Source organism: Tachyglossus aculeatus, chromosome 6 (genome assembly GCF_015852505.1).
Source record: "Tachyglossus aculeatus isolate mTacAcu1 chromosome 6, mTacAcu1.pri, whole genome shotgun sequence".
In the NCBI taxonomy this organism is placed as follows: Eukaryota; Metazoa; Chordata; class Mammalia; order Monotremata; family Tachyglossidae; genus Tachyglossus; species Tachyglossus aculeatus.
This window is the reverse complement of record NC_052071.1, coordinates 18663310-18687305: the sequence shown is the minus strand read 5'-3', so window position 1 is coordinate 18687305 and position 23996 is coordinate 18663310. Positions and strand designations below refer to the sequence as shown.

At 42.7% G+C, this 23996-nt stretch overlaps 1 protein-coding gene and 1 non-coding gene across 2 annotated transcripts in view; one reads left to right on the top strand and one right to left on the bottom strand.

Annotated features, from left to right (window-relative positions):
- The window catches only part of TENM1 (teneurin transmembrane protein 1), an 849492-nt gene that overhangs the window by 814067 nt on the left and 11429 nt on the right, over positions 1-23996 (bottom strand). The gene's annotated exons all lie outside the window — the stretch shown is intronic.
- LOC119930346 lies at positions 21329-21466 on the top strand. Its single transcript, XR_005451823.1, has one exon. It is a non-coding gene; the product is annotated as a small nucleolar RNA SNORA7 (small nucleolar RNA).

Genomic DNA, 23996 nt, shown 5'->3' with positions numbered 1-23996 from the left:
CTACTGAATCTCACGCATTTCCTGGCTTTTTCCCTCAAGGATAATTTAGATCCAGCAGACGGAAGCCCAGCAGCAACTCTTCGAAATCCTGCCAAATGTGACCCACATACAAAGCAAAGTGCGGAATTAGGAATTCTCACTACGGACAGCCAGAGGGCTACTGACATTCACTAATGACTGAAGGAGGTACAGAGTCATTCTCCTGCCAATATCATACTTTCAAACATGAATCCATGACTGTGATGAAGGAGCAGAAAGGGAGAAACCAATGCCCCCCGTAAGTCAACACTTCAAGAGAAGCAGCGTGGCCTAGTGGACAGTGCAAAGTCCTGGGAGTCTGGATAGTAATAATTATTATTATGATGATGACATTTATTAAGTGCTTACTATGTGCAAAGCACTGTTCTAAGCGCTGGGGAGGTTACAAGGTGATCAGGTTGTCCCACGGGGGGCTCACAGTCTTAATCCCTATTTAACAGATGAGGGAACTGAGGTACAGAGAAGTTAAGTGACTTGCCCAAAGTCACACAGCTGACAATTGGCAGAGCCGGGACTTGAACCCCTGACCTCTGACTCCAAAGCCCGGGCTCTTTCCATTGAGCCACGCTGCTTCCCCAGAGTCCTAATCTGGGCCCCACCACTTGTCTGCTGTGTGACTTTGGGCAAGTCACTTCATTTCTCTGGGTCTCAGTGACCTCATCTGCAAAATGGGGACTGAGACTGTGTGCCCCACGTGGGACATGGACTGTGTCCAACAACCTGGTTACCTTGTATCTACCCCACAGCTTAGAACAGTGCCTGGCAAATGGTAAGTGTTTCACAAATGCCATAAAAATGAATCATTATTATAGTTATCATATTTGTTATGGGCTTACTATGTTTCAAGCTCTGTTCAAAGCACTGGGGTAGATGCATGATTTTCTAAACCGTGAGCCCGTTGTTGGCAGGGATTGTCTCTCTTTGTTGCTGAATTGTACTTTCCAAGTGCTTAGTACAGTGCTCTGCACTCCCCACAGCACCTGTATATATGTATATATGTTTGTACATATTTATTACTATATTTATTTTATTTGTACATATTTATTCTATTTATTTTATTTTGTTAATATGTTTTGTTTTGTTGTCTGTCTCCCTCTTCTAGACTGTGAGCCCACTGTTGGGTAAGGATCGTCTCTATATGTTGCCAACTTGTACTTCCCAAGTGCTTAGTACAGTGCTCTTCACACAGTAAGCTCTCAATAAATACAATTGAATGAATGAATAAATATATTTAATTAATTATTAATTAGGACACATTCCCCATCTCATGAGGGGATCAGCATCTAAGTAGGAGGTAGAACAGATGTTAAATTCCCATTTTACAGTTGAGGAAACTGAGGCCCAGAGAAGCTAAGTGACTTGCCCAAGGTCACACAGCAAGCAATTGGCAGAACCTGGATGAGAACAAAGGTCTGCTCACTTGCTGGCCTGTTCTCTTTCCACTAGGCCATGCTGCTTCCCCTATGAGTGTAAACTTCTTGTGGTAGAGAACCTATCCTCTGCTTTTGATGCACTTTCCCAAGAGCTTAATACAGGGCTCAGTAAATATCATCACAGTGACCATGATATGAGTAGCTTTTTTCACTTGATCAGAAACCATTTTGAATCAATTAGGGTTCTATAAATATTCAATGCTTCAGGAGAAATTTTTAGAGACAGGTGAAAACTGCCTTTCAGATGAAGAAGAGCTAGTTAGGGAGAAGCATGTTTACCCCTGAATCTACAAAAGGTATTTAAAAAGAAAATCTAATTTTCAGTCTCCTGCTAACTCATCCTACTGAGAAAAAACATTCTTAATTTGAAGAGAATAGAATATGTAACTAGCTGAACATCAATTTTATTCCATTTCACTTGAATACACCACAATTCGTTTAAAGTTACAATTTGCTTTTTCTTCTGACTGATTCTTTTCATATTATCTAATCATATCTTTCAAATCAGTCTGTATCTAAGGAGAGGGATTTATGTAGCCAAAGTAATAGGAATACATCTGAGTATAGAAAATTGACTCTTTTCATTCTGAATGTTTTTGTAATTGTTCATTTAGCTATTAGTTGAGATAACCTAAAATGAGTTTACAATTACTACAACTTGAAATCAATGGAAAACTTATGAGTCATTAAATCAATATTAAAGGACATTCAAAAATTCTCAAGACAAAAAATGCTTTCATCTTAACTACTGACGTGGCATATGCAGGAAGTCTTTTGACTTAGCCACAATTAGGAAAATGGGATCATTTGTCACTTTCTAAATTGGAACCAAATTTATCATAGGACCAATATTAATAATAGGGTATGGGTCAGACTCCCTATTTTTGCCAAAGTTACCCACCACTTTGCCGTGTTACCTAAGGCAAGTCACTTAATGCCTCTCTGGTTCAGTTTCCTCGCCTGGAAAATGGGGATTAAATCCTACTCCCTTCTACTTAGACGGTAAGCCCCAGTTGGGACAGGGACTGTACCCTAATCTGATTTAAGATATGTCTACCCCAGCTCTTAATACATTATTCTGTACATAGTAAGTGCTTAAAAAGTAAAATAATGTTAATAATCGTAATTGCTATTAAGATGATGATGCTTATTAAGCACTTATTACTGTGTCTGTAACCTTGGCATTATCCTAAACTCATCTCTCTTATTCCACTCACATATTCAATCTGTCACCAAATCCTGTCAGTTCAACCTTCACAACATCGCTAACACTTTCCAATCCACCCAGACTGCTACTCTGTTGATCCAAGTACTTCTCCTGCCCTGCCTTGACTTCTGCATCAGCCTCCTTGCTGACCTCCCTGCCTCCTCTGTCTACTTACCCCAGCCCATACTTCACTCTGCCACCCAGATCATTTTTCTACAAAACCGTTCAGTCCGTGTTTCCACTATTCAAGAACCCCCAGCGGGTGCCCATCCACCTCTGCATCAAACAGAAACTCCTTACCACAGGCTCTAAAGCCCCAATCACCTGGCCCGCTCCTACCTTATCTCCCCAATTTCCCACTACAACTCAGCCTGCACACTTTGGTCCTTTTAATGATAACCTCTTCACTGTACCTCGATCACTTCTGTCTCACCGCCTTCCCCTCACCCACATCCTGCCTCTGGCCTGGAACTCTCTCCCTCTTCACATCCAACAGATGTTTGCTGGATATGTGCATTAGCGCTATGGGGCTGAGAGAGGAGTGAATAAAGGGCACAAATCATAGTAGAAGTGCAGTGCCAAAGGAAGCAGGAGAAGAGGAAACGAAGGCTTAGTCAGGGAAGGCCACTTGGAGGAAATGTTTGTTTAGTAAGACTCTCAGAACCTGTGTGGCTTGTGCCACAAGGATATGGCAATGGAACAGGTTAATTTTGATATCCAAGGGATAATAATCTTAATTAGAAATCCCACTATGAACTGAACTTTAAGGTCAAATACATGGCATTTAAGAGGAAAGTGCATCTTTTTTTAATGGCATTTATTAAGCGCTTACTATGTGCAAAAGCACTGTTCTGAGCTCTGGGGAAGTTACAAGGTGATCTGGTTGTCCCACGTGGGGCTCACAGTCTTAATCCCCATTTTACAGATGAGATAACTGAGGTACAGAGAAGTTAAGTGACTTGCCCAAGGTCACACAGCTGACAAGAGGAGGAGCCGGGATTAGAACCTATGACCTCTGACTCCAAAGCCCGGGCTCTTTCCACTGAGCCATGCTGCTTCTCACGCGGTGTCTTTTCCTATCCCGTATCAGTTTTGTGGCTATAAATTAAGCAATATCCAGGAGCCTAAAGTAACGGAAACAATTATGAAGAGAAAAAGGAAACTCATAGAGGATTCTTATTTTTAGGACTGTGAGTCCGCTGTGGGACAGAGACTGTGTCCCATCTGATTGCATTGAATTAATACTTAGCATAAGGCTTGGCAGAGTAATTGCTCAACAAATATCAGACATTATTATGTGTTTTACTGACCATGGCATTTTCGTGAGGTTAATTGCTCAGATGTGCATTTCAGTAAGGTATAGCCTTTTCAGGTTTGGGAAGCATAATTCAAAGAATAATTACCAGTTTCATTTTTAATTTTGGCAAAAATCATGTTTTAAATATAAAGTGCAATGGGCAGCAAGCTACTGACACAGGAAATAGCGCCCTGCTAGGCAGATGCATAATCCAGACTGTTATCAGCTTTAATTGAGGTAATAAATTGGGGTAAAGTGGGGCAATACCCAAAGGTCCATACTTTGCTCACAAGCAAAAGCAAATTGAGAGAAAAATTCCCTGAACTGCTTGTTTGGGGGCACGTATCCTCCAAGAGGTCATCCCCAACTAAATCCGCCTTTCTTCTTCTCCCACTCCCTTCTGCGTCGCCCTGACTTGCTCCCTTTATTCTCCTCCCCAACGCCCCAGCCCTACAGCATTTATGTACATATCTGTAATTATTTATTTATATTAACATCTGTCTCCCCCTCTAGACTGTAAGCTTGCTGTGGGCAGGAAATGTGACTGTTTACTGTTATATTGTACACTCCCAGGCACTTAGTATGTTGTGCTGCACACACTAAGCACTCAATAAATACAACTGAATGAATGAATGAAAGGCCAACGTGGAAACCCAAGTCCTGGCATTTGTGAACACAAGTTGTGTTGTTGTGTGGATGAGTTTATTGTTGCTCTGCCTTCTTGATTCCCATACATAAGATAGACTTTCCATGACACTTTCTGGAATACTAATATTTGACTTCCAGGGGGAATTTTTTATGAGGACGCCAGTAAGGCTTTGGATCATGGACATTTTTTCTACGAACATAAGGAAATCGAAAGTTGACCTGCCGATTGGCATTTTCATACTAGAATAACATACTACACACAAAAAAGGAAGTCTATGCATGTCAGAAATTTCTATCCCTTACATCTAATATAGTTTGACAGTGTTCTTGCAGGACCACTTTCAACACTGCTCATATGGTACAAGACAAGAGCAGCCTGAAACACTGGAGTGAGAAACTGCTGTTACTTTTATGTGCGTCCTAATGTTTCAAAAGACTTCACCTGAATCCATATCCTGGGAAGAGCAAATATCTCATTTTTCTTTAACCTGTAGCTCTCTCATTTGGCATGTTTGGCACTGTACAACTGATTAAGGACATTCTGTCCATGTTTTGGGAGGACGGGCAATGGTTTATGTTTAAATACACAGAAAGAGTGCTTTCCTCTGAGGGTTAAGGTCCTAACTCCTACTAGATAGGGGAAAAAAAAAGGCCAGAGAAGCAAATTATTTTATCTTATATGGTATTTTCTCCAACCACAGATAATCCATTTTTTCATTGCCATTCAGATAACTTATGATGCACCTTGAGAAGTTGTAAGGTCCAAAAAATTAATACTGTCATTCCTCTGCCTCTCTCTAACACCAGACCACCACGAGAAAAAAACTGGAATCCTGCAGTCTTCCCATTATTATCTAAATGGCATGCAAATGCAGCCAATAGTTAAGGCAACATTTATTCCAGTTACATGTTGCTTTAGGTAAACTGGAAGGCAACATTGCTTATGGGGATATTTGAAAAATGATCAAAAATCAGTAGTATTCCCTGAACACTTACAGGGTACAGAGCACTGTACTAAGTGCTTAGGGGAATACAATACAAAAATGTTGTTATACACATTCCCTGTCCACAGCGATCTCACAGTCTAGTGGTGATAACATACGTGGGACAAAAAAATGACCAGGGGGGCCATTTATCCAGAAAAATCCCTATTTTCAGAGGGAGAAGAAAAATCCTTCAGAAAACCAAACCAAACAAATAAAAACAAGAAATCTAAAAATGACTAATCATTTCAGATGCCACATTCCCAAATCCACATTTAGTCTACTGGCGATAGTGGATTTGTCAAGTTATCACACAGATTAGATCCACTAAGTCAACTTTAGTTGACGGCGGTAAAATCATAGTGATTTCATAAATCAACCTAAGTCCATTTTGGCCATGAATTGTCAAGAAAACCTTAGAAGAAATTTAATATTTTGGGTTTTGTGAGGATTCAAAACACAATTCAGGATGGGAAACGGAGTTAAATTGAGTAAAACGATAAAAGTCCACAACATAAAGGATTCATTATCTACTAGCTATTTATGTTCTTCCACAGACATCGTTAATATGGTTAAAGTGACTATTAATACATTGGGGGAGGAAATTATTGGGTAAGTTTAATGATACATGTGGGATTTTATTTCAATAAATAAACATGGTAGCACAATTGTTATGCACCATATATGGATGCTATCAACTTTTAAAGATGACACTGCTGTTGTTGAGATTCTAATCATGTAGGTAGGTATGGCTGAAAAGAATGTTGGGTGACCAATATGCTTTTTCATATTGGGGGGGCATGTAATGACAATTTCTTATATGCTTTTTCAGACTGGGGACATGTACAGACAATTCCTTACTGAGCCAATGCATTTGCCCCATGAAGGGCCACATAAGAATGGTACAAAAAATGATTTCATGCTTTCCATTTTGATACAACTCTGTTGTACTGTACTCTCCCAACTGCTTAGTACAGTGCTCTGCACATACTATGTGTTCAATAACTACAATTGATTGGTTTATTAGTTTCCTGAAGTTGGAGATTGACAGCCAATAATTTGTTTTGGGAATTCCTAAACAGACAACAACCACATTCAACAATAATTTGCCAAGCAAGCTTCTTGGTGTTTGTAGGTTTAGGATTTTTAGGTATTTTCAATTGAATCATTTATGTGTCATTCTCGAATTATGAAGGATACTAAGTAATATTATTTTGAAGCTTTAATATATGTCATAGCTGATAGTATTGTAATGCAAATTTAGACTAATTGGGCTGTTTGCCAGCAGTAAACTGAACAGAACATCTGGACATCAGCAGCAAGCTCTACTTCTCTTCTACAAACCATCCTGCTGTTGATAAGAATCAGTTTTCCCCTGGCTATTTCTATTTTGACTTGTGGCCGATCATAAATAGTTCCTGGCAAATCTACAGGAGATACCTGTTGAATATAACTTTCAGGTGTCACAACCCGTTGTGCAGTGCATTCCTATGATTTGCTCTTGCACTTGGATTTTGCTCCCTTTATTCATCCCTCCCTCAGCCTCACAGTGCTTATGAACAAATCTCTAATTTATTTATATCAATGTTTGTCTCCTTCTCTAGACTTCAAGTTTGCGGGCAGGGAACATGTCTACCTACTCTGCCACACTGTAATAATAATAGTAATTGTGGTATTTCTTAAGAGAAGCAGCATGGCTCAGTGGAAAGAGCACGGGCTTGGGAGTCAGAGGTCATGGGTTCTAATCCCGGGTTCCCCACATCTGCTGTGTGACTTTGGGCAAGTCACTTAACTGCTCTGAAACTCAGTTACCTCATCTGTAAAATGGGGATTAAGACTGTGAGTAACTTCTCTGAAACTCAGTTACCTCATCTGTAAAATGGGGATTAAGACTGTGAACCCCACGTGGGACAACGTGATCACCTTGTATCCCCCCCAGTGTTTAAACAGTGCTTTGCACATAGTAAGCACATAACAAATGCCATCATTATTACTAAGCCCTTACTATGTGCCAGACACTGTTCTAAGCACTGCGGTGGATACAAGCAAATCTGGCAGGACACGGTCCCTGTCCCACATGGGGCTCGCCACCTTAATCCCCATTTTGCAGATGAGGAAACTGAGGCACAGATAAGTGAAGTGACTTGTCCAAGGTCACACAGCGGACAAGTGGCGTTAGAACCCACATCCTTCTGACTCCCAGGCCCGTTATAATAATCATAATAATAATAATGGCATTTATTAAGCACTTACTATGTGCAAAGCACTGTTCTAAGCACTGGGGAGGTTACAAAGTGTTCAGGTTGTCCCACAGGGGGCTCACAGTCTTAATCCCCATTTTACAGATGAGGGAACTGAGGCCCAGAGAAGTCAAGTGACTTGCCCAAAGTCACACAGCTGACAATTGGCGGAGCCGGGATTTGAACCCATGACCTCTGACTCCAAAGCCCGGGCTCTTTCCACTGAGCCACGCTGCTTCTCTGCTTCTCATCCCCTTAGTGCTCTATATACAGTTAGTGCCCAATAAATATGTTGGATTTATACTTTCACGTGTGTGTGTGTGTGTGTGTGTTGAAGAGACACTGTTACCAGAGTTCTGGCTGGGATGCTTCTGGAGGCCAGAAGCCTCGGTCTTGAGCTCCTGTTTTGGAGCCCAACAGCCAACAGGAACAGTGAATTGCTGTTGATCTTCACACCCCACCGCCCTCAGGGTGCAGCCGGCAATATAAAAATTTCTGTCAGCTGCCTGGGTTAGATCCCTGCCTCATCGACCTGAGCATACCTGGAGGGAAGGGGTTCTTCAAACTGACTCACCATAGCTATAACTCTTCCCTCTCCCCTAAATCATTGTGGACAGGGAATGCATCTGCCAATTCTGTTGTACTGTACTCTCCCAAGCGCTTAGTACAGTGCTCTGCACATAGTGACATCTCAGTGAATACCATCGATAATGATAAATCAGCAGCATTACTTTACCTTCCTCTTTGGTCCCTTCCCCACCACTCCCCAATTATCCCAGATCTTGAACTCTTTTCTGAAACCCCCAGGGTCCCTACTTCCACCAATATCCTGCTCCACTGACCCTGGTAACTATGCTGTTGACAAAACTGAAACCATCTTTACTGAGTTCCTCAATTTCCCCCATCCTCCTATCTCCCTCCAAAACTTAAGTCCTCTTTCATCCTTCCCAGCAGTCTCCTGAGAGATTCCTGCCTGCTTCTGAAATCTGTCCATTCCACCTGCCCTGCCAGCTCCATCTCACCTTCAAAAAATGTTCGTGCTGACTCTTCTTCCCTTTTTGAGCACCATCTTAATCTCCTCGATCTCTGAGGGCTCCTTTCCCTCTGCCTTCAAACACACCTACCACTCCCTTTCCTTCTTTAAGATGATGTAGAGCAAATGTTTCTGCCATTGTGGGGCACCAGATTTGATGCTCGCCATCTCCATCTGCACATCTAACATACAAAACATACGATTAGCCAGTCCTCTCAACCAGGAACCAGCAAGGCCTAGGGAGTCAGAGGACTTGGTACCTGATACTTGCTCCACCACTTGTCAGCTGTGTGACTTTAGGCAAGCCACTTACCTTCTCTGTGCTTCTGTTACCTCATCTGTAAGATGGGAATTATGACTGTGAGCCCCATGTGGAACAGGGACTGTGTCCAACCTGATTAGCTTGTACCTATTTCTAGCGCTTAGTATTGTGGCTGGCACACAGTAAGCACTTAAGTAAAAACTTTTAAAAAATGTTCTGGACTAATCCTACTTCGATAACTGCTATTCTTTTTGGATAAGTCATAGGCAAGGCTGCTTGGGCCCCATATCAAGCCCTCAATCTGTACACATTTCTACTTTGGAGGTTTGCAAATAGCTCTCCATCCTTTCCCAATCTGGGTATCCAACTGAGATTATATATCGGTTTCAGACCTGCAGGTGAGCAACTTAGAAGACACAGAGAGGGATCTGGGCTTAGCAAAGCAATACCTCTAGCTCAGAGCAAGTTGATTCGGTTCAAGAACTTCAGCAGCCTGGAGTTGGAAAGCAAAAATAAGGCCAATAGGGAAGCTGTATGAGGAAATGAGAGCTGTAGCTATAAGAAGAATCATAGTTGAGCCTTCTGGGAGATGGGTATGTTTGCATGCTGCGGTTTGGCTACATTAGTCTGAACGAAAATGTTCTTTCTTTGAGTGGCCCTGGAGAAGATTTACTCTTGAGAGCTACTACGGAGAACTAAGTCTATTTGAGTTCATTAGACAGTTGCTTCTTTGGACTCAATTTTGCTGTTCAAAAGTTAGGGGAAAGAATTCTACCGTGAACGAAAAAAAAAAAAGAATAGAATATACACAACAGAGACTGTGTTGACCCAACACAGTGAAAATATGTGAGATAACAGCTAGCTACCTCACACTTCTCTGAAAGCAACAGTAATCTCAGCCTCTGAAGTTAATTCGCTTACAACTGCACACTGTAATAATCTGAACTCAACCCCCTCCTCACTACACTTGAAAGATTCTAAGAAAATGAAAACAAAACGGAGGCAAATTTCAGCTATGCTTTGCATCTATGCATCTTCCGCATGATTTACTGCTCACAGTTCAGGATACAAATAAGTGCCATGCCAGCATGCGAAAGCTTAAAATACATTCTAATGAACATTGCATTGAGAGTATTGCCAAGGCAGAATAAAACGCAATCAGGATTTAAATGTGACTAAAATAATAGCTCCTTGGATTCAAACAAACTGATTGGTGCCAGAGACACTTAGGCAGGGCTGTTGTCTGGCCATCAGCTTTATGTTTCTTGTGGAACAGTGTGTACCAGAAGCAATAAAAAAGAATAATAAACTAGATGGAGACAACCGAATTCTCTAAAATTAGCAGGCTTCAGGTGAAGCGCTTTGGTTACTGATGATATATGCTTCAAGATTGACAGGCTATCAACATAGCTCCTTGGAAATATGCAAACTCTGAATATTTCTGAAATGTTCACCTTTCACAGTCAACTTTCTCTCTCTTTCTGCATTATAGCATGTAAATATAAATTCAGTATTTATTGAATACTCAGCTCTTTTCTCATCTGAAGAGACAAAATTAGTCTTAAGGATGGCATTTGGATAATGGAAGTTGAATAAAAGCATTCCACGGAAACCAGGGCAATGAGATTCCTCAGTGTGAAAGAGTAATCACATACTAATACCAGAAATTGGGATTTTTTTTCAGAGGGGAATTTAATAGCAAACTGAAATAAACAGAACACTCTGAATTGAAGACTAATGACAATATATACCCAGGAACAGACTGAATGTGAGGGTTGAGAGAGAGATAGAGGCTAAAGAAAATGCCAAGGTTATGGCCATAGTGTCACGGGGAAGATGGTAGGGTTGTCAGTAGGAATGAATGGGAAGGTTAGGTGGAGGAGAAAATTTGGAAGAGAAGGTGAGTTCAGTTTGGGACATGTTGTGTTTGAGGTGTCAGGGAGATATCCATATAGGAATGTCCTAGAGTCAGAAGGAAGTGCAAGACTGCAGAAGAGATAATAATAATAATAATAATGATAATAGTGTCATTTATTAAGTGCTTACTATGTGCAAAGCACTGTTCTAAGCACCGGGGAGGTTACAAGGTGATCAGGTTGTCCCACAGGGGCTCACAGTCTTAATCCCCATTTTACAGATGAGGGAACTGAGGCACAGAGAAGTTATGTGACTTGCTCAAAGTCACACAGCTGACAATTGTCGGAGCAGGGATTTGAACCCATGACCTCTGACTCCAAAGCCTGTGCTCTTTCCACTGAGCCACGCTGCTTCAGCGTGTGAGGCTAAGGCTTGCCACACAGATTTGGAAGTCATTTGTGGAGAGGTAGTAGTTGAAGCAGTGCAAGTGCATGATGTTAATATAAATTGAGAAAGCAAGGGGTTCCAGCCTTGAGGGACTCACAGCTCTGGAGTGGGAGACAAAGGAAGAACTACCAAAAGTGACTGTGAAGGGTCATTCGGAAAGAGGAGAAACAGGAGAAATCTGTGGCCAAAAAAACTAGGTCGGATAGTATTTCCAGGAGAAAGGGCTGTTCCAGGCGAAGGCTGTTAAGACCTCAAAAAAATTCGAGGCCAACAATAGATTTGGCAAGAAGGAGGCCACTGGCAACTTGAATCAGACTCAGAGAGGGGATGGGGTCAGAAACCAGAGTGTAGAGGGTCAAAAAGGAGAGACGAAGCTGGAAAAGATCAGGATGAAAGGAGGAATATACTTATTTATTCATTCAATCATAATTATTGAGCACTTACTGTGTGCAGAGCACTGTACTAAGTGCTTGGGGGAGTACAATATCACAATGAACAGACACATCCCCACAACAAGCTTACAGTCTAGAGGGGGAGACAAACATTGATACAAATAAATAAATAAATTACAGGGCAAGAAGGAGGCCACTGGCAACTTGAATCAGACTCAGAGAGGGGATGGGGTCAGAAACCAGAGTGTAGACGGTCAAGAAGGAGAGACGAAGCTGGAAAAGATCGGGATGAAAGGAGGACTATACTTATTTATTCATTCAATCATAATTATTGAGCACTTACTGTGTGCAGAGCACTGTACTAAGTGCTTGGGGGAGTACAATATAACAATGAACAGACACATCCCCACAACAAGCTTACAGTCTAGAGGGGGAGACAAACATTGATACAAATAAATAAATAAATTACAGATAAGTACGTCTGTGATACTATAGAGAGACCAATCCTAAATATGAGACCAGACCTACAACAGGGCAACCATTTAACTGTTACCCACTATACCCTTTGATGCTTCATTTGGAGGCTGAATCATTCATTCATTCATACAACTGTACTGATTGAACACTTGCTGTGTGCAGAACACTATACTAAGCGCTTGGGAGAGACAATACAACAATAAATAGACATATTACCTACCCACAACGAGCTTACATTCTTAGAGAAATCTTAGAATTGGAGTTCTTAAGGAACTTAAAATTTCCTATCTCTTTTGCTCTAAGCTTCTCACTATACTGTATGCTTCTTGTGGGCAGAGAACATGTCTGCTAAACCTGTTATACTGTATACGCCCAAGGGCCTAGTGTAGTACTCTGCCCACCTTAAATGTTCAATACAAATGATTGATTGCCTGGAGTAGGCAACTTTACCAAGCCAAACAAAAACAAGGAATAGATCAAAAAGGGAATATTTTGGTAGCTTTTAGGTTGGCTGTAAACATAATCAGTAAAAGAAATGCTATAATGATGTAGAACTACTCTAGGCAGTTTGGCAGATATATGGACTGTTTGAAGTCACTGTAGCAGTAGAACAATCAATAAACGGTATTAATTGAGTTTACTTTGAACAGAGCATTCTACAAAATGTTTGGAAGAGTACAATACAGATAGATCTCTGCCCTCATAGAGATGGGGTGGTGAACTTTAAACAAAGGTATTTTGCAGTTCATTTAAATGTATGCCCAACCGGAGTACAGATTACATATATACTCAATGAGTAAGGCAGAACAGGACACTCTCATTCACATGGTTAGAAACATCAGCTTCACTGTGCCATGTGAAGGACAACATATATATGATGTCAAGAAACGACTATACTCTTGAGTTTATCATACCCAAATTCAAATTTTGGCCCAATCCAATTTTCCCAGAATGTCCTTCCTTTATAAGACCCCTTTCCTGAAAAGTTGAGCCTGGGTTTCTCACAGTTTAGTTTATCTGTTCTTCCTTTCTGGCGATGGCAGTTTCCACAGACAAATAAATTTCTCCCGCGGCTCCCCGGAAGGTTCCTGACATGTGCAGATGGCTAGTCAGAGCAATAAATTCAAAATGCCTGGCTCCTCAGAAAAGCCCTCTGGTCCTAGTGGCTCTAAGGATGAGTTTTCCCAGAAATCCACTTCTCTGAAAAAATCCAATGATCCCAAGAGGGCTCTCCTTGACTATTCTACACTAACAAGACTGCCCTGATGCGAGATTTCCAGAGGATCTCAGCCCCTAATCCAGGCCAAATTAGCCCTTGGATCACCAAAGAACTGCCCAGATCCTAGAGCTGGGCCTGGGAATCAGAAGGACCTGAATTCTAATACCGGCTCCATCACTTGTTCACTGTGTGATGTTGGGCAAGTCACTTAACTTCTCTGAGCCTCAGTTCCCTCATCTGTAAAATGGGGATTAAGAGCGTGATCCCTCTGTGGGACAGTGAAGGTGTCCAATCCGAATATCTTGTACCTATCCAGCACTTAGAATGGTTCCTGGCACCAGTAAGTGCTTAACAAATAGCAAAATTATTATTATTATTATTAATAGTTACTCTCCCCTGGGTTCTAAAACCTTCCAGCTCTTCCCTTCCGCAGTCCATTGGGATTTGGGGATCCTGGCCTAGAGAATCCCAGACACTGGCAGACATATCACTGTTTCTATCAGTGTCTCCATAGTGAGGAGATAACGGAGACTAGCCCATCATTCTCTGCCCCAGGGCTGGCTTCAGCAAGCTTGTGAAGGAAGAGTTCACTTCCCAACCCACTACCTCCGAGGTCCTCCCATCTCCCCTGAACCCAGAGCAACTTCTCTAGCCAAACTGCGGGTAGATACCAAGACTGGATCTCTCAATATGGTTTTTAATAGATTTCTTCAAAGTATCCTCTGTGTGGTAACCAGGTAATGTGCAATTTATTTTGTCAGTTAGTCAATCACTTGCATTTATAGAGCTTTTACTTTGAGCAGAGGACTGTACTAAGCACTTAGGAAAGTACAATATAACAGACACATTCCATGCTCGCAATGAGCTTAAATTACATTAAATTATATTAATGTCTGTCACCCCCTCTAGACTGTAAGCTCGTTGTGGCCGGGGAATGTGTCTGTCAACTCTGTTATACTGTGCTCTCCCAAGTGCCCAGTACAATGCTCAGCACATAGTAAGCACTAAATAAATGACTGATTAATAGGTAGCAAACAGAATTTGAATCCAAACCACATTTCCCTATCTCTAGCATTTTCCTTCTCAGGAGTCTTTTTACTTTCCAGTAGGTATCCCAGGGCTTACTCTCCTCTGATCCTTTCCCCTCTTCTCTCAGGGCATCCCAGGTTCCAGTCTCCATCACTCTGAGTCCTTCTTTAAACCGCTCAATCCCCTTACCCGCTCCTAACTCACGTTGCTGTTTTACTACAATCCATCCTACCCACCGCTCTCTCCTATTGCCAACCTACTCGCTGTACCTCGATCTATCGATCTCACCACCGACCTCTCGCCGACTCTCAATCAATCAATCAATCAATCGTATTTATTGAGCGCTTACTATGTGCAGAGCACTGTACTAAGCGCTTGGGAAGTACAAATTGGCATCACATAGAGACAGTCCCTACCCGATAGTGGGCTCACAGTCTAAAAGGGGGAGACAGAGAACAGAACCAAACATACCAACAAAATAAAATAAGTAGGATAGAAATGTACAAGTAAAATAAATAAATAAATAAATAAACAGAGTAATAAATATGTACAACCATATATACATATATACAGGTGCTGTGGGGAGGGGAAGGCGGTAAGGCGGGGGGATGGAGAGGGGGACGAGGGGGAGAGGAAAGAAGGGGCTCAATCTGGGAAGGCCTCCTGGAGGAGGTGAGCTCTCAGGAGGGCCTTGAAGGGAGGAAGAGAGCTAGCTTGGCGGATGGGCAGAGGGAGGGCATTCCAGGCCCGGGGGATGACGTGGGCCGGGGGTCGATGGCGGGACAGGCGAGAGCGAGGTACAGTGAGGAGATTAGTGGTGGAGGAGCGGAGGGTGCGGGCTGGGCAGTAGAAGGAGAGAAGGGAGGTGAGGTAGGAGGGGGCGAGGTGATGGAGAGCCTTGAAGCCCAGGGTGAGGAGTTTCTGCCTGATGCGCAGATTGATCGGTAGCCATTGGAGGTTTTTGAGGAGGGGAGTGATATGTCCAGAGCGTTTCTGGACAAAGATAATCCGGGCAGCAGCATGAAGTATGGATTGAAGTGGAGAGAGACACGAGGATGGGAGATCAGAGAGAAGGCTAGTGCAGTAGTCCAGACGGGATAGGATGAGAGCTTGAATTAGCAGGGTAGCGGTTTGGATGGAGAGGAAAGGGCGGATCTTGGCAATGTTGCGGAGCTGAGACCGGCAGGTTTTGGTGACGGCTTGGATGTGAGGGGTGAATGAGAGAGCGGAGTCGAGGATGACACCAAGGTTGCGGGCTTGTGAGACGGGAAGGATGGTAGTGCCGTCAACAGAGATGGGAAAGTCAGGGAGAGGACAAGGTTTGGGAGGGAAGACAAGGAGCTCAGTCTTCGACATGTTGAGCTTTAGGTGGCGGGCGGACATCCAGATGGAGATGTCCTGAAGGCAGGAGGAGATGCGAGCCTGGAGGGAGGGGGAGAGAGCAGGGGCAGAGATGTAGATCTGGGTGTCATCAGCGTAGAGGTGATAGTTGAAGCCGTGGGAGCGAATGAGGTCACCAAGGGAGTGAGTGTAGATTGAGAACAGAAGGGGACCAAGCACTGAACCTTGGGGAACTCCCACAGTAAGAGGATGGGAGGGGGAGGAGGAGCCTGCAAAAGAGACTGAGAAAGAACGACCGGAGAGATAAGAGGAGAACCAGGAGAGGACGGAGTCTGTGAAGCCAAGGTCAGATAACGTGTTGAGGAGAAGGGGGTGGTCCACAGTGTCAAAGGCAGCTGAGAGGTCGAGGAGGATTAGGACAGAGTATGAGCCGTTGGATTTGGCAAGCAGGAGGTCATTGGTGACCTTTGAGAGCGCAGTTTCCGTGGAATGAAGGGGACGGAAGCCAGACTGGAGGGGGTCGAGGAGAGAGTTGTTGTTGAGGAATTCTAGGCAGCGCGTGTAGACAACTCGTTCAAGGAGTTTGGAAAGGAATGGTAGGAGGGATATGGGACGATAACTAGAAGGTGAGGTGGGGTCAAGAGAGGGTTTTTTTTAGGATGGGAGAGACATGGGCATGTTTGAAGGCAGAGGGGAAGGAACCAGTGGAGAGTGAGCGGTTGAAGATGGAAGTTAAGGAGGGGAGAAGGGATGGAGCGAGAGATTTCATAAGATGAGAGGGACTGGGGTCAGAAGCACAGGTGGCCGGAGTAGCACTTGAGAGGAGGGAGGAGAGTTCCTCTGAGGATACCACTGGGAAGGATGGGAGAGTAGCAGAGAATGTTGAGAGCCGGGGGGTTGGAGAAAGGGGGGAAGAGACTTTGGGGAGGTCGGACCTGATGGATTTAATTTTGTTAATGAAGTAGGAGGCCAGATCGTTGGGGGTGAGGGAAGGAGGAGGGGGAGGAACCGGGGGCCTGAGAAGGGAGTTGAATGTACAGAAGAGCTGGCGGGGGTGATGGGCATGGGTGTCAATAAGGGAGGAGAAATAGTTTTGTCTGGCAGAAGAGAGGGCTGAGTTAAGGCAGGAAAGGATAAACTTGAAGTGAACGAGGTTGGCATGGTGTTTAGACTTTCGCCAGCAGCGTTCGGCAGCTCGAGCATAAGAGCGAAGGAGGCGGACAGTGGCAGTGATCCAGGGCTGTGGGTTAGTGGTGCGAGAGCGGCGAAGGGAAAGGGGAGCGAGCGAGTCTAGCTGAGTAGAAAGGGTAGAGTTGAGAGCAGTAATCTGATCATCAAGACTGGGTAGAGAGGAGAGGGCGGCGAGGTGGGGCTCTCACTAGATCAATCAACCATATTTACCGAGTGCTTACTCTGTGTAGAACACTATAATACACACTTGGGAGAGTACAATATAACAGAGTTGATAGAGGCATTCCTGCCCACAAGGAACTTAGGAGAAGCTCAGTGTGGGAGTATTTTATCTGAGAAGATAGGAATAAGGAAGCAAGGAGCTGAAAGTGGCACATGGGTACAGAGATGAAGTACAAAGTACAGAGATGAATGAAATAGATGATATAATGGGCCATGCTGCTAAGGAGAAAAATGGGAAAGAAGATAGAAATTTAACTAAAATGAAATAATAGCAGTAGTTATTTTTATTGGTACTTGCTAAGCATTTCCTATGTGCCAAGCACTGTTTTGAGCGCTGGGGTAGCTACTAGCTACTCAGGTTGGACCCAGTCCCTGTTGCATGTAGGGCTCACAGTCTTAATCCCCATTTTACAGATGAGAAAACTGAAGCCCAGAGAAGTGAAATGACTTGCCCAAGGTAATACAGCAGAGAAGTGGCAGAGCCAGGAAAAGAACCCAAGTTCTTCTGACTCCAAGGCCTGGGCTCTCTATCCACTAGGCCACACTGCTTCTCAATTATCTGTACCTTCAGAGTCTATCCTCTACAGGAAGAGGTGGACAGGATTACTTTGCAAACCAACTTTAAAAAGCAAACAAATAGAGCTTCCCTCGGTCCTACCATTCATAAATAAGCAAGCAGCATGCCCTACTGATTGATGGCTGGAATCGCAAACCCAGTACTCAAGTGTGGCTGTTAGTTTTGTGGCACCCAATTAATAAACCAAGACCATTCGTCTTGGGTCTCGATCCTGCCACTGGAAGAATAATGTGCAGGTATAAATGAGCAAATTGTATAAATCACCTAAGATGGATGGAAAAGATTAGGACTCTCCAGTCTCCAAAGACAAAGACAGAGAGGGAACCAGATTAAGTCTAAAAATCATGAAGTCTGGATAGGATGAACCTAGGAGGGGTCAGTGACTCCCCAAAGATTTACTCATTCAGTCCTATTTACTGAGAGGTAACTGTGTGCAGAGTTCTGTACTAAGTGCTTGGGAGAGTACAACGTAACAATCAACAGACACATTCCTTAACAGGATGATGAACGATCCCCCACTGATGCCTGGAGGTGGTCGTTAAAAATCAAATAAAAGGAAATACTTCTTCCCCAAACAGGTGATACGCATGTGGAACGAAAAAGGATGCAATAGAAACTTTCTATATTCCACAGAGGACTGGAAAAATTGCCCACATGTGATCATAATATGGGTTACCGGAGGGAAAGTTAGGATGGAGAAGGGAGAAGCAGCAGCATGGCCTGTTGGATACAGCATGAGCCTGGGAGTCCAAAGGACCTGGGTTCTACTTCTGCCACTTTTCTGCTGTGTGAATTTAGGCAAATCACTTGACTTCTCTGTGCCTCAGTTACCGCATCGCAAAATAGGGATTTACGTGAGCCCTATGTGGGACAGGGACTGTGTCCAACGCAATTACCTTGAATCTACCCCAGTGGTTAGCACAGTGCCTGGCATATAGTAAGCATTTAACAAAAACAATTATTACTATCATTATTAATAATAATAATGAATGATACAACCTGAAACATTGGGATGAACATCAAGGAGGGCAATCAAATCAATCACTCAATGGTAACAGGTGAACGTTTACTATGTGCAGAGCACTGTTCTAAGCACTTGGAAGAGTACAATACAACAGAATTAACAGACATATTCCCTGCCCATGATGAGTTTACAGTCTAAAGGGGGAATGAGTTTAGAGTCTAAGTGTCCTGTTTGCTACCGAAGGGAGACAAAGTACTGGGTCTTATGTTACTTTCACCCTAAGACACTTCTAGGAATAAGATACTGGAAATTGTTCTTCTGTCCCACTAATGCTATTTCTTTAATTTTAGGCATTTAGAGGGAAGAAACGCCTGAAGGTAATGTTCACCAATGCTTTCGTCCATCTTGAATTGAACAGAGATCTGCTTAACATGAAAGGGTTAGTGTCCTACCAGTGGGCAGAGTAGTTTGCTCTGGAACTGCCTTTACTGTTCATCACATACATTTTAAAGAGATGAATGGACAGAGAAAGTCTCATTGGCTATTTACTTTAGTTCACTACCAACTTCACTTGCAAGTGTGCTTTGCAAAACCCTCAGTGGTAAAACTCTAAAATTGCCTGCCATCTGTTTTTCCCCTAGTCTACCTGAACTACAATAGGGAATTATATCGCTCTTGAATTTTAAGGCAAAGTGATATTCATGTTGGAGTGTAGGGCACTGGAAGAAGAAAAAAGAACCACCTTAAAAATATCAACATTTCCTTCATTTTCTCAAAAACGGACTGAGCTTTTTCAACAGGGAGAGACTGGAAACAGACTGTGTACTTACTAGCCAAATTATCTGAAACATGTAAGGGTGGAATAGGTATTACATTAATGCACAGCAGCTGGTGTCCTCTGTTCACAGCCTAAGAATTACTGTCAGACTACTCTGATTACCCCTAAATAAGAAACATATCTTTATCTGGTAAAAAGGATTCCTGTGGTCACTTCATTCGATTATTTTAGTTTTCTTGGTAAACAAAAAGAGCTGGGGGATTGGAAACATCCATCTTTTACTTAAAGAATAGACACAAGGTGTGTGTTCCAATGAGATAACAGAAGCCCCAGGAGCCTAAAGGGGTCTAAGAGACGGCATTTGACAGCATCTCACTCCTAGAAGTGTCTTAGGGAGAAAATCAGAGGGCACCCTATTTAATTTTGCTACACTCAACCATAAAATACAAGTTTTCTTAACCTATGGATTTAAAGCAACCCTTGCTATCATTTTGTATAATATCTAAAGATTATATGCTGGAAGCAGAGTGGATCTCACCCTCTCCACAAAATGTACTGTGGAATACATTTATCTTTCATCCTAAATTTTAATTAAAATGTTACAGTAAGGCACACATCCTCCACACCCACCAACCTAGCCCCCTGCCTGCCACCCGGCCAAGGCTTCACACATGTACAATTTTAAAAATGAAAATTAATTAGCTTCAGGACCCCTCAAATTGGAAGACTCCTAGAGAAAGACCTTCAGTGGCATTTCATTGCTGTTGAAAAGGAAAGAACAACCGAAGCAACCTTCAAGATATTTCCACTTGTAGGTGCTTTCCAAATCATCCTTTTTTATTGTTGACCTTACTGATACCATTTAAAAGGCATAACTGATTGAAAACATTTATTATTCCATATTGTTTCCAAAAGATCCCCACATTTGGAGGTACCTACAGAATGGAAAAATGGAACATAAAAACTACTCTAAATAGGTTTTTCAGAACCTCAGGCAAAAGTACCCAAGAAACCTAGCATACCATATCACTTTCAAGTTAAATTTCTGCCTGAGGTTTTTCAGACCATGGGTGCATTTTAAAAGCCAAATCAACATCCACAGTGTACATCATACAAAACACAGATCCTGACATCCTGTAAGATCAGAATGGAACTCATTAAATCAAAAGCCTCTAAGAAAAAAAATCCAAATGTTTCACTTTCACATAAATTCAACATTTCTATATGCTTAGTGGAAGGGAGAGAACACATTACGAGGAAGAGGGTAAGCTAGACTGTAAGCTCATTGTGGGCAGGGAATGTGTCTGGTTACTGTTATATTGTCCTCTCCCAAGCACTTGGTACAGTGCTTTGCACACAATAAACACTCAATAAATACAATAAATGAAGATGGGCACGGAGCAGATATGTGATCACGGCACAAAAGCAGTTCTATTTGTCAATTTGGCACTATCATCTGATTCCTGTAGCAAAGGTTGTCTCTGAGAAATGTACTCCCACTCCAATAATCTTGCTACCAAATAGGAAGGTAGGCTTTTACTGCCAAGAGTTGCATGGAACAATCCCAGGGAGGGAAGGGTAGGTATGTACTTTCCTTGAACTGGTCACCCTCAAAATATTTTGGAGGTAAAAAGTTTATAAGGGGCATGAAGGGGTTGTTGCTTTAAAAATGACCTCTGTTAGCCTCTTTCACCCCGCTCAGGATGGCACCTGGAGAGTTTCCAGTAGTCTACCAGTCTCCGCTACAGGAGGGAGAGTCAAGCAGAGGCATACCTATTCCATTCCTAGCTTGAGCAGTGGCTAGCGAGTGGAAGGCAATCTGCTACAAGTCAAAACTTAACTCTCCTGGGCATCAGCGGCATGGGAGAGAATCGAGGGTGGAGAGTCAAAGTTTACTACGTGGAACAAGGCAATGGTAAACCACTTCTATATTTTTACCAAGAAATCTCTATGGATACGCTACCAGAACAAGTGCAGAAGGAGAGTGGGGTGTTTTGGGAGAGATGTGCCCATGGAGTTGCGATGGGTCGGAAATGACTCGACACCATAAGCCAAGCCAAAAGCCTCTTTCAGAAAAAGTAGTTCCAGCTATTGTATCTGCAAATCCATAAAGCATCCGGAAATGAATGGTTCCCTCTCTGAGGTTAAGGAAATCAATATGCAGGATATACCGATACTACTGAAAATGTTATTTAAGGAGCTACATAGTTTTTCAAATCTCAAATCAAACTCACTCAATTATGTCAGTGTCATAAATCCTGATTTGAAGTTACACACATGACAAGCTAGATGTTCTGAAGCCAATTTGTTTTTGAATTATTCAAGAGAGAAAAAAGCATTTGAATAATTCTCAAGGATTGAAAGATTATTTTAGTCAGATTAAGAAATAGTGATGCCTACTTTCATAAGCTTCCCAAGATGCCATGGGCATTTGGGCTAAGAACACGGACAATTTTACCTTTAATTGTTTAAGAAAGCACCTTAAATTACTATTTTATAAAAATCCTTTTAGCCTTAATTATAACATTCACATTGGTGTGCTCTATTGTGATGTGACATAAATATATTGCCTTTAACTTTAGAGTATAACTAGATTCTTTAGTCATTTCCATAGCAACAGTTACCTGTCTCCCCCTTCTAGACTGTGAGCCCATTGCTGGGTAGGGACCGTCTCTATGTGTTGCCAACTTGTACTTCCCAAGTGCTTAGTACAGTGCTCTGCACACAGTAAGCGCTCAATAAATATGACTGAATGAAAACATGAATGAATAACAAAGATCCTGGGATTAATGAAGGGCAGTATGTGCAGTAAAATAAGGACAAAAACATACTTCCATCCAAAACTCAAATCAAATCAAAGCTCCCTTTTTCACTTTCTTTGTCCGAAAGTCCAAGAGTACGGATCTCCCTGAGGCACACAAACCTCAGCAACCAATTAGAACTATAAGAAGATGAATACTTGGTGGAAAATATTTGGATGTTTACCTTTCTCTGCGGGAAATACAGGGATATAGGAAAGAGTTTCTTAAAAACAGCCTTCTTTGGACCAGTTTACACTGGAGAATCTAGTTTTCAATCCATCTCTCCCCCTGTCCATTACTGATATGGCACCAAGCACCCTTAAGTAAAACCTTCAGCGCCTTGTTATTCCTTTAGCTTGGCTTGTATCTATGAGTTGCCAGCCTCCTAGTTATCTCGAAGTGTCGCAGGGGCCAGACAATTCAGTTTGAAAGTCAGGGTGGCCCCAAATAGCACTCATGTTCCATACCCCGCAAATACAACCAGCTCTTGAGACTCAGAGATATTCCCTTCTGTGACAACATAACTGCACTCTCACCGTACTCTTATCTCACCTCTCTTGTTGTTGTCCCCATGCCCACATCTTCCTTCGGGCCTGGAACTTCCTTCACCTCACAGTGTGAGAAGCAGCATGGCCTAGAGACTAGAGAACAGGCCTGGGAGTAAGAAGGACCTGGCTTCTAATCTGCTATGTAACCTCAGGCAAGGACTTCACTTCTCTGTGCCTCAGTGACCTCATCTACAAAACAGGGATTAAGACTGTGAGCCCCAGCAGGACAGGGACTGTGCTAAATCTGACAAATTTCTACCACCCCAGTTCTTAGTACAGCGCCTGTCACATAAGAAGAGGTTAATAAATACCACAGTTATTATCATACTAGGACGCATCATCACTGTGCTCATCTTTCAAGCCTTACTAAAATCGCTTTTCCTTCATGAGGTCTTCCTTATTTCTTCTATAAGAATAATAATAATAATAATGGCATTTATTAAGCGCTTACCATGTGCAAAGCACTGTTCTAAGCACTGGGGAGGTTACAAGGTGATCAGGTCGTCCCAAGGGGGGCTCACAGTCTTAATCCCCATTTTACAGATAAGGTCACTGAGGCACAGAGAAGTGAAGAGACCTGCCCAAAGTCACACAGCTGACAATTGGCAGAGCTGGGATTTGAACCCATGACCTGACTCCAAAGCCCGTGCTCTTTCCACTGAGCCACGCTGCTTCTCCATCTCTCTTCTGCACCACCAATGCACTTGGCTAGGAAATCCCTTTAAGCACTTGATAGTCACCCCTCTCAGTTCTACAGCACTTAAATTCAAATCTGTAATTCTTTATTGTCTGCGCCCCCCCGCATTAGACTGTAAGCTCCTCGACAGTAGGGAACATATCTACTGACTTTGATCTATTGTACCCTCCCAAGCACTCAGTACAGTGTTCTGCTTAGTAAGCACTCAATAAATACCACAGATTGACTGATTCCCATCGTCTCTCAGGGCATGTTGCTGTGAACATGAGGGGAAGATTAAGAGTGTGGATGGGTACTTGCAAACCATCACTACT